The sequence below is a fragment of the Macaca fascicularis genome, chromosome 7, assembly GCF_037993035.2.
Source record: "Macaca fascicularis isolate 582-1 chromosome 7, T2T-MFA8v1.1".
In the NCBI taxonomy this organism is placed as follows: Eukaryota; Metazoa; Chordata; class Mammalia; order Primates; family Cercopithecidae; genus Macaca; species Macaca fascicularis.
In genome coordinates, this window is record NC_088381.1 from 168,746,594 (window position 1) to 168,757,936 (window position 11,343).

The window sequence follows — 11,343 nt, forward strand, 5'->3', positions numbered from 1 at the left end:
TGCCTGGTATATCTGGCTTAATTACAGCTGGAGGAGACGGGAGCAATGAGGCGTGAGCTGCTGGTGACTCCAATGCAGGAAACGAGCGTGCAGACGTCCTTCCCTCCTCGTTTTTAAGAACTACATGTACAATGCCTCCCCGATTAAAACATAATCACCCCACTGGATGGTGATTTTTTGGGGGCAGCAGGGTCTACCCTCAGCCTAACTTCTGGAACCCCTCCTCACTCTGGTGCTCTCCCCTCTAGCCTCCATCTCCCGACCTCCCCCAGCAGGCTTCCGACTGTCCCCTGGGCTCCAGGTGGCAGGGATGGGTTTAGAGAGGTGGCACTGTGAGGTGTGGGGGAGGTGGCACTGTGAGGTGTGGGGGAGGTGGCACTGTGAGGTGTGGGGAGGTGGCACTCTGAGGTGTGGGGAGGTGGCACTATGAGGTGTGGGGAGGTGGCACTGTGAGGTGTGGGGGAGGTGGCACTGTGAGGTGTGGGGGAGGTGGCACTGTGAGGTGTGGGGAGGTGGCACTGTGAGGTGTGGGGAGGTGGCACTGTGAGGTGTGGGGGAGGTGGCACTGTGAGGTGTGGGGGAGGTGGCACTGTGAGGTGTGGGGAGGTGGCACTGTGAGGTGTGGGGGAGGTGGCACTGTGAGGTGTGGGGAGGCCCGGCTCGTGGTGGTGGGTCCTGAACAGAGGCTGCCATTAGGGTTGCAGGCAAGACAGATGGACACAGATGGGCAGACCCGATGGCTCTGGAAGTTCAGGGGGTGGCCCAGGGCGGCCCACCCTGCTGGGGCTGCAGTTTTCCTGGGCAGCCGGATGTTGGCTGGCAGCACTGGGCACAGAGGAGACAGAAGCACAGAACCGGAACCAGGCAGCCCAGCCCAGCCCTCTGTGTCCTGCGGCAGGACAGCCTCCAGTCAGGTAAAACAGGGGGTGGCTTTGGGGCTTGCACAGACGGAACATGTGCCATGTCATTGGGAAGGAGCTCACCAGGAGAAAGATGGGGCCTTGGGAAAGTGGCTTCCTGCTGTGGAGCCTCAGTTTCCTCATCTGTGACATGGGGCTTTTGTGAGGGTTGCTGCGAGAATGAAGAGGAGTGATCTGTGAACAGCCAGCTCACGGCTGAGTGCCCCTTGGCTTGGAGGTGGAGAAAGAAGATGGGGCTGTTCTCTTCCCCAGCTGGAGTCTTGGAGGAGAGCAGCTGCCCAGGGGGAATGGAAAGTTAGGTCCGAAGGCCGCTTTGAAAGGGTTGGAGGCTGGTTACCCTGAGCCCAGCTCCGTGTTGGCTGCTATCAGCTGGCTCACTGGTGAAAACCTCAGTGCCTTTTTGTTTTGGTGGGAATTAGAGCCTATGGGGGCGCATGTATTTAGAAACCATAACACTCCATCAGCACGTGCGAGAGTGGTTTGCAATGGAACTCAGTCTTCACAATGCTGAGGAAACACAGTTGGGAAACTGAGGCACACGGAGAAGGTGGCTCACCCAGGGCCACACGGCGGGGAGGTGTGGCAGCTCTGATGGGGGCGTCCAGCCTGGTGGCATCTCAGCATATGCAGTTAGGGGGCTCCTCTTAGGGAGAAGGAATACCAAATCCTGTGGCAGTGGATATTCCGACAGGAGTGAAATCCCAAGAAAAGGCCCATTTTATATCAGGCAAATATTAGAGATGGCAATGCAGCCAGGTCCTCCCTGCCAGGAAGGGTGGAAACCCTGAAGAATCAGCACCCGCTGTCCCTTGAACCCAGGCCTGGACTCCTGCCCCAGTGCTCTTTCCACGGAAGCAGCTTCCTCGAATGCACCCGGTTTCCTGGGAGTGAGCTTCTTTGCCACCGGAATGAACGAACAATCCAGATGAGGATTTCAGGATGGTTCCGCCCTGCCTGCCTCACAGCGCCCTTCCCAGAACAGGCGGGGGAACGCGAGGCAAGGTGGTTCTCGCCTGGAGCCGGGTGGGTGGCCTGGGGGGCAGAGGCAGGCTCTGAGTTCTGCACCTATTTACATATCCCCTGCGCACTGTCCGGGCGCTCCTTCCCTTCCCTGGTTCCTCAAGGCACAGCTCCCCCGGGCAGATGAAAGCTTCATGGAGTTTTGCGACATGAAAGTCAGTCGGAGGAAAGAGCCTTGAACAGTTCCGCGTGAAAGAGAGAGGCAAGTGCCCGAAATTATTTTACGACAAAGGCAGCTCTCTCTGCCACAAAGGCACGGAGGAGAAAGGAACCCTGGAAACAGGTCATTTCTTTCGTGGAAAAATGGAAACTGCTCTGAAGCATTTTGGGAGACATGCTGCGAAGTAGGTGACATCGGAAGACGAGGACACTGGGGGCTCCCTGCCAGGAGGTGCAAAAAGCAACTCCCGTTCGAGGGTCAGAGGAGCCTGGACGCTAATGTCTCTTGAAGGTGACTGGGAGCCAGTTGCCGGAAAGGCCACGCCCTCAGGAACACAGGTAGGTCCCAGCTCAGGTGAGCCCGAACCTTCTGCCCCATCAGGAGGTTCCTGTGGGAGGAGCTCAGGCAGGGAAGAGTCGGAAGTCAGGGTTTCATGCCTCCCTTGTTGGTTTTGGGGTTCCCTTTAAGGTGGACACCCAGTGTGAGCAGTGGGAGGTGAGGGTGGAGCAGAGGACAGCAAGGGTGGCGGTTCAGGTACAGTAAACCTGCAGGGAGCAAATGCCTTTGTCCTGGGTGTGAAAGGGTAAGGCCCCATTCTAGGTCATTTTAGGTCATTTATTCATTCAACAAACATGGGTTGAACTGTGTCTTAGGCAGGCCTCAGAGAAGCTCAAGAAAAGTAAGATGCTGTCATTGCCCCGAGGGGCCACTGGCCGGCATGCAGGTCAACTGTGACAAGCTGTGGTCCAGGTGAGGGTGGGGTCTGGACAAGCCAGGGGGGTCCACTATGGATAAGCCAGGGAATGGAGAGAGGCCCCAGAGAGGGGCTATCGAGACAAGTCTTAGGGCGTGAACTGTAGGTGGGGAGGGGAGGGAGAACCTTCCAGCAGGAGGATGCACCTGTGGCTAAGGCTTGGAGGTGCAGGGAATGCCCCCAAGCACCTGGGGCCAGGGTGCAGGGTGTGGCCAAGACAACAGTCCTGGAGCTGGACAGCCTGAGGGGCCACATCGTGCTGGGCTCTGTTTCCGGTGGGGAGGAGTGGGACAGTCCCTGTGGACAGTAGGGGGCTACTAGGGACCCTGGGAGTGGCAGTGAGGGCAGATACAGGATGTGGCCAGGTGGCGCTGGCTCAGGTAAGTGGAATGGGGAGGGGAGCAGAGGCTGCAGCCAGGAGGGCAAAGGGGAGGTGGCTAGGCCATGGAGGGGAGGAGAAGCGTGGGGAGAGGGGCATTAGGGGAGCTCCAGAAGGCCCCTGGTGTCAGAGCAGAGGGCAGACCTGCTCCTCCTCCTCTCTCCCTCTCTGCAGCTGCAGCCAACAGGCCTTGTCCCCTCCCCTCCAACCCAGGTGACTTCCGTGCCTCTCTGTGTCCTCCAGGGTGCTGGGCCCCTGGCCAGCCTGTGGCTCCTCCATGCCCCTGAGTGTGTGGGCAGATCTACGGGTTGAGAGGACATCAGGGCAGGGCCCACCCTGAGCTAAGTCCAGTTGTCATGGATTTTTCTCTGTTTGTTCCGTCTTAGAGTCAGACCTAGCACAGCGCTGACCAACCCAGCAGTTGTGCCAGCCCAGGACATATACAGGAGGTCACATGTGCGGCCTGAGCCTACCCTGTCTCAGTCCAGGGCTAGGAGGCTGAGGGTCTGGCTGGGGGCAGCATCCCTGGGCAGTGGGTGTGGCCGGGGGCTCCTTGCTGGGGGACATGCCACAGAGCCCCGCTTCACCACTCGGGGCTGTCCCCGTCCAGTTGCAGGGGGACCTGCTTGAAGCCAACCCCAAACTCATGGGGAGTGAATTTGATGGGTCTGGGTGGGAGTCACTTGGCATAAAGGGGGCTGGCTCCTATGAGAATTCCCAGGAGGATTTAAAACCTCAGGAGCTTGCCAGACTTCTGCTAGCTGGGGCCAGGGCACTGCTGTGGCTCCTCAGCTCTCCCGCTAGGGAGATGGGGCTAAAAGTCTTGCTCTGCCCACCGCGGGGGCTTCTTGGGAGAATAAAACGAGGCCAAGCGTCTCCAGAAAGCTTGGGTCTTCTGCGATGAGGGGGCTGGGCTGGAAGCCCCACAGAGCTAATATCAGAAGAGCAGGGCAATAACCCACATTTCATAATCCTTGAACTTGGACAAACAGACACTGGGTTCCATGTCAGTAGGCCCAAGGCCGGAAGGGTGGCTCCCCGCCTTCTGAAGACCGGGCTCAGAGGCCCAGATGGGGATTCTGGGGCCTTCGGGTCCCAGCACCATGCCCGACATGAGAAGATAAGCTCAGGCCTCCGTTCCCTCTAGGCTGGTGGGTGGGAATCTGGGATGGGATTTGTGCGAGGTGAGGAAAATTGTTTCCAGTTCCCTCCTTATGGGGCCTGAGCTGGGCCCCTGGGTCTACCACTGGGGCAGGCCTGGGCCCAGCTGTGGACAGCTGCCATGCCGGCCACTTCACCTCTGGCTCTGCCAAGCCTTGTCCCCAGGGGGCCGCCCTCTACCCTGGCTCTATTTTACTGGAAAGGAGGCCCCGGAGGCCAGGAGGTGCCTGGTCAGCCCACGCCAACACCGGCCAAACAGCCTGGAGGACTTTTCACGTGGGAAGCCAGACCAAATCTCTGGGCTCCATTTTCCTGCTAAAGGGAAACAGAAAACCTGGAGCCCATCAGTTGTCATTAGGGATGGAGGGGACAGAAGGGACAGGGCCACCTCCATCCTGTCCCTCGAGACCTGAGACAAAGATGTATGTCATTGGGGATGGAGGGGACAGAAGGGACAAGGCCACCTCCATCCTGTCCCTCGAGACCTGAGACAAAGATGTACAAGGTGTGGAGCAGGCAGCAGGACCAGGTTCACTCCCAGAAACCCGGGCTTGGTGAACTAGGGGAGCCTGAGGCTTCGGGGTGACCAGAGAGAACGAAACGCCGTGAGAGAGCTTCCGTACAGGGAGGCTCGCAGCAAGTGCGCGGTGAATGTTAGCCCTGTGGATGACCTCCCGGGGACTCAGTGGACCCATCTGGTCAAACGAAGAAGTCACTCAGAGCATTGGTTCACCCAGGTCCAGGGTGCTGAGGGGGGCTGTTCTCGGGGTCTCTGGGTCTCCCATGCCTCCCTTCAACCAGCGAAACTCCTTGAAAATCCATTCTATGTTTCGGGCTTCTGGATAAGTATTCATGGGAATAAAGGATCCCACAACTAAAATACATTTTGTAAAAAGGCTGGTTTGGAGGCCCTTGTGCATACAAAGAGCAGCGCACAGCCCTCCTGCTCCAAGTCTGCTGGTGGAGCTTGAGCCCAGGCAGCCTGTGTGTGAGGGGAGGGCGGCCTGGCTCTGTAGGAGATGGCTGGTTTCAGGGTGACCTTGACCCTGCTATCACGGAGCTCAGTGACCTCTTTGCAGACCTGCTCTGGGCTCAGCTGGGATTCCAGGGACTATCAGCAATTACAGGGGAGTGTCCCTCCCCACTGAGAGAGGTGGAGAAGGACAAGAGCAGACAGCCCTGCAAATGACTCCTCCCTGCCCTCTGTGCCTCAGCGCCCTCATCTGTGAAATGGGTATAATAGGAGTGTCCCTCTTCATAGCATTGCAAGGCTGAAATGAGATAATGTATCTAGAGCTCCTAGTGTGGGCCACCTGGCATGTAGTAAGTGATCAATTAATGGTGGCATGAGTCACTGTTACTCATATTATTATTCGTATCCCCAGAGCCTCACCGGATGCCCTTCGGCTTCTTCAAGAACATATACTGAGCTGGCCTCACTCCAGAGTTGTTTACTTGTGCTTGTCTTCACAAGGTAATTGAGAAGAGGCCCAAAGAGAGCGAGGGCCAGCTCTCCGGCTGCCTGCTTCCCAGGCCAGGCTGTTTCCTTCTCCAGGGCCACTTCTGCAAACTCTTCAAAAGAAACAAGGTCACACTCCCTAGTCTAAGCAAGGGAGGAAACCAAAGGCAGCTTTGATATGTCAGCTTGGGGAACAAGCTGACGGCACGGATCACGAGCGCTGCTTTCTGCCTGAGCAAATGGCTCTAAATGACGTACTTCAGGCTCTCCTCTTAACGTGCTGGGTGTTTATGATTTTTAAAAAAGTGCCTCATCAAAAAAAATGCAATAATGATGCTCCTAACTTAACAGCAGCATTTTAGAAGAGATGAATTATTCACATCAGAGATGAAACAGCGACTCCACAAACTGGGCCAGCTGAAGCAGTCCCTTTCCCGGGAACTATTTTTATCTTTTTTTACAGTCTTTCATCTTGGGAGACACGCGGTTCGCAATGTACGGGGAGCCCATTGCTCAGAGCCCAAGCTGGCAGGATGTCAAACCTGAAGTACTAGGCGTCTTGGAGCTTCTGCCTGGAGTACGAAATCTGAGGAAACTGAAGTGTGGAAAACGGGGCAGCAGCAATGTGAATGAAGATGATTGAGGGGTGCTGGGGACTCCCTGTTTCTTAACCTTGGAGGGCTCTCAGAGGCATGCTTCTCCATCGTTGACCCAGGGCACCATGGAGTTATCCTGCCCTTTATTTTCCTGACATCTAATGATTTCCCACCTAATAATGCGTGGAGCTCTTGGGAAAGAGTATATGGATTCTATATGGTGTGCATGGAACAGCTGGCCCTGAGGAAGGAAGGGATTTCGTTATTGCAAGGCTCAAGGGCAAGGGTGGACCAGCAGGGTCCCAGACTCTACAGGCTTTGACAGTCCAACATTGTCACACTCAACACTTGCCCATTTGCTTAAAAAAGCACCCTAGGCCTGCGCTGTCTGATATAGTAACCATGAGCCACATGGGTACTGAACAGTTGAAATGCAGTTCGACCAAATTGAAAGGTGCTGTGAGTGCAAGCAGCACCCGGGACTTCAGAGACTTAGTACAAAAGGAGAATGTAAATCGTCGCACGAATATTTCTATATCGATTATACATTGAGATGATAATATTTTGAATACATTGGGTTAAATGGAATATATTGTTAAAATTAATTCCACCTGGTTAACAGCCAGGTGAAATTTACTTTTCAACATGTTGCTAGAAATTGTGAAATTACCTATGTGGCTCACTTACATTTTGTTTTTCTTTCTTTTCTTTTCTTTTCTTTTTTTTGAGACAGAGTCTCACTCTGTTGCCCAGGCTGGATGGAGCGCAGTTGTGTGATCTCGGCTTACTGCAACCTCCGCCTCCAAGGTTCAAGCAATTCTTCTGCCTCAGCCTCCTGAGTAGCTGGGATTACAGGCACATGCTACCACACCCAGCTAATTTTTGTATTTTTAATATAGGTGGGTTTTTGCCATGTTGGCCAGGCTGGTCTCGAACTCCTGACCTCAGGTGATCTTCCCACCTCGGCCTCCCAAAGTGCTGGGATTGCAGGCGTGAGCCACTGCACCTGGCCTCACTTTACATTTTTATTGGACAGCACAGCTCTAGAAAGGGAGCTAGGAAGATAGTAACCAGTGGCTGACTCTTGGTGGTGGAATTACAAAAGCCTTTCCCCCCTCGTTTTTTAAAACTATTTTTTCCGTGTTTTCTAAGCTTTGCAGAAATGCCAAAACTAGCCATTGTTGCTTTATATCTGCAAAGGGACAACTACTATTATTTTTAATGACTTTCAGAGCTTGCCGGGAAATGGGACTGAGTTAAGCAGCTTCCTGGAAGCATCAGTGTCAGCAACTATGCTATGGGGAGAGTCAGGGAACAGCAAGAGAGTCTTTAAGGACTCCAGAGATTTTAACTGGGCTCAGGGTTCAAGAGCTCAGGTAGGAACGAGAACCCCAGTGAGGGGTGATGGGGAAGCTTATCAGTGAGACACAGGAAGTGGCTCCAGTGATGGCTTCATAGCTTTGGCCTGGTAGGGCCTCTTCCGGTGTACAAGGCAGGAAGCTGTGCTCTTCCTGCTGGATGTCAGCTCCTATCTCTCCTGGGGAGTGGAGGCTGCTCTGGAGTGGGGCCAAGATTGGGAGGTCCAGGAGAGAAAAGGGCATGCAATCCACCTCCCAGTCAACAAGATGCTATAATAAAAACATAGCCAACAGTCACTCAGTGCTTATTACGGTGCCAGGTGCTGCTTCACATACTTTCCGTATTTTAACTCATCTATTCCTCAATTGCAATCTATGAGATAGGAACTATTATTGTCCCCATTTCAAAGATGAGGAAACAGGTGCAGAACCGTGGAGTAACCTGCCCTGCGTCTCCAGTAGAAAAACAGGCCCTTGGTGAGATGAATTTACCCGCTTCGGCCACCAGGGGCGCTGTTTGCGCAGCTTGAACTCGAGACCACAGCAGTCCAACGGAAACCGAACATAAGCCACATTTCTAGAAAGTACTCAAGAAGAGTGACATTAGTGTTATATTTTCTTTAGCTCGGTATATCCAAAATAGTATCATCTTGGCATGTAACCAACACGACATTTATTAGATACTTTACATTCTTTTTTGTTAGACTATGTCTCGAAATCCAACATGTTGTTTGTACTTAAATGCACTTTAGATGTGAGTCCCATTTTAGGCACCCGGTAACCATATGTGGCTCGTGGCTACTGTATTGGACAGTTCAGCCACTAAAATCAAAGAACTAGCCCAGGATGGCGAATTGGTCCGTCTAGTCTATCAACCTTGATTGTTGGTGTTGGTGCTTGGAGGCACCCTGTGATTGATCAGCAATGTCTGCTGTGAACATGGAAGGGGGCCTGTGGTAGGGTCAGTATACTGACTGATGGTGAGCCATGCCTGCACAGTGAAAAGCGACCTCTGTATTCCTGTGGGTGGGCACACACCAAGGGTCGTGGTGACCTCCCCCTCCTCTGCCCTCCTCCTCCTCTGCCCTCCTGTGGTTTTTACTGTATGTAGTGGGCCAGGCTCCAGGTATACTGATCCTGGGTCTTGTGTTCACATCCCTGTGCCTCTGTTTTCTGGCTGTGACTCCAGATGAGCCGCTATACTTCTGCCAGCCTCAGCTTCCACATCTGAAAAATAGGCATAATAACCACTACTTAGCAGGACTGCTAAATATATGAAGAATTGGCACACAGTAGATGTAGAGTAAGTGGTGGCTCCTCATTCTTCCTCCTGCTTCCCCCCTACTCCCCTTAAGACACACTCAAAGTCTGTCCTCACCCAAAACCCTCTCGGGAGGCAGACAGTTCCTTACTGCGCCTGCTTGGCAATATCTCTGCCCCATCTAAGGCTGAGTAAGGCCTCCTGCTTGCTGGCTTCCTGCAGTGCCCCTCTGCCTGCCCCTTCTGTCAAGGCCAAGGACTGTCTCAGCCTTCAGCAGGCTAGCACAATAGCCCCCCATCTCTGGCTGCACAGCTGGGCTCCAAGTGGGCTCTCACCTGTCAGACAGCTGATGACGCTGAGACACTCTGCTCGTCCCATGGTTTTTTTGTTTTTGTGTTTTTGAGACAGAGTCTTGCTCTGTTTCCCAGGCTAGAGTGCAGTGGCTTGATCTCGGCTCACTGCAACCTCCACCTCCTGGGTTCAAGCGATTCTCCTGCCTCAGCCTCCTGAGTAGCTGGGATTACAGGCATGTGCCACTACGCCCAGCTAATTTTTTTGTGTTTTTAGAAGAGACAGGATTTCACTGTACTGGCCAGGCTGGTCTCAAACTCCTGACCTTGTGATCCACCAACCTCGGCCTCCCAAAGTGCTGGGATTACAGGCATGAGCCACCGCACCTGGCCCTGGTGCCATGTTTTTTAATAACCACTCCCCTCGGCCCCTATAGACAAGGACGTTCTCTTCCCAGCCTCCCGTTAGAACACTGGCTCTCCTCCAGCTCAGCACGCAGAGGCCTCCCGTGTCCTGTGCCAGTTAGCACCTCTCCCAAGACACCTGGGGCCCCCTTCTGGGGAGGAATTTACATCAAGCAACATCTGGAGGAGAGTGAACTGTAAATGGTGAACGCGCTGGCGAGGCAGCGACTCCAATTAAGAAACAACTAGATTTCTCTAAGTATGACGGGAAAGTAATTCTCTGGCCAACAGAGTTTAATCAGAATGTTTTATGCAAGACGTATCCCTGACCCTGACAAATCTTCCCCTTCTTGCTGGAAATTAAACAAATATATTGTCAGCGCGGATTCCGATGAGCGCATAAACAGATGCTGGCTGGTACAATCATAAAATTGAGGATTTTCAACAACTGAGATGAGCAAGGAACAGGCTGGAAGCTCTGCTTTGTCTTCTAGGCTTTTAGCCACTCCTGCTGTGTGCTGGGGGCCCCAGGACAGAAAAGACTTTCTGCATTTTCTGCGGTGTCTCTGCATACCCAGCCCCCAAAGAGATATCCTCTTCCTCCTGGTGACCCGGCAGTTTGAATGGCATCCTGAATTCCCTTCGGTTCCAGCTCCTGCCACCCTGGCCTGGGAGCATTTGCCCCAGCATCTGTCTCCCCTGGCAGGCCGTTCTGATGTGTCTTCACAGCCCTGGCATCCGGGACAATGCCTGGCACACAGCAGACCTTGAACAACTGTTTGCGAGAGGAAGAGAGGGAGGGTGGGAGGGTGAAGTCCGGGGACTGTGCCTTCCAGGAGGTTCCATGATCAAAAGCTGACTTGCTTCTGAGTCTGTGGAGCTGAGCTGCAACTCAGCCAGGTTGCAACTCTGTGTGAGGCACTGTTTACTGACCGGGAAAGTGGGCAGAATGGCAGGTGGTTGCTGTGAGAATTACTCAAGGCAGTTGACTCATCTGGCACAGAAAAGGCATGAGCTGGTGGTGGTGGCAGTCGGTGGCTCACACTCCATAGGAAGCAACACTCACTGTGCTGAGTGCCTTAGTGGCAGTGTCGGGGCAAAGACAGAGGGAAGGCGGGAGAAAGACCAGTGGTTCCATCTCAGAGGAGAGTGCTACTGGGCTGGCTCTTGAAGGCCCAGAGAGGTGACTCACCTAAAATCTCTCAGAGGGGACGTCCTTGGGGCAGCCAGGCTTCCCCAGAGCTTTCCAAACCTAACGCCCGGCTTTCCCCCTTGCGCTTTCCCAGGTGCATGTGGTAGCATGTAGACTCATGGACCCTTATCCAGGTCTCATTGGCTGTGTTGAAAAATCACCTGGAAAACTTTAGAAAATTCTATTCCCCCAGCCCAGCCTTGAAAGCTCTCGTTCAGAAACAGCAGGATGAACGCTGCCCCAGGGTTTGAGACAAACTGCCCAGGTGTGGACCATCCATTTAGTAAATGGTAGTGCTTTAGTGACTTGAGCACTCAGTGGGATCCAGACAGACAGAGCAGGTAAGGGAGGACTGAGTGGGTCAGAGCCAGCCTGGCTGAGTCCCTGC

General features: G+C 53.9%; 1 long non-coding RNA gene across 1 annotated transcript; it reads left to right on the plus strand.

The window, feature by feature from the left end:
• Positions 1-640: 640 nt before the first annotated feature.
• On the plus strand, positions 641-10,142 carry LOC141407401 (uncharacterized). The gene is made up of 2 exons (XR_012416341.1): positions 641-2,438; positions 5,780-10,142. It is a non-coding gene; the product is annotated as an uncharacterized lncRNA (long non-coding RNA).
• The last annotated feature ends 1,201 nt before the right edge of the window (positions 10,143-11,343 follow it).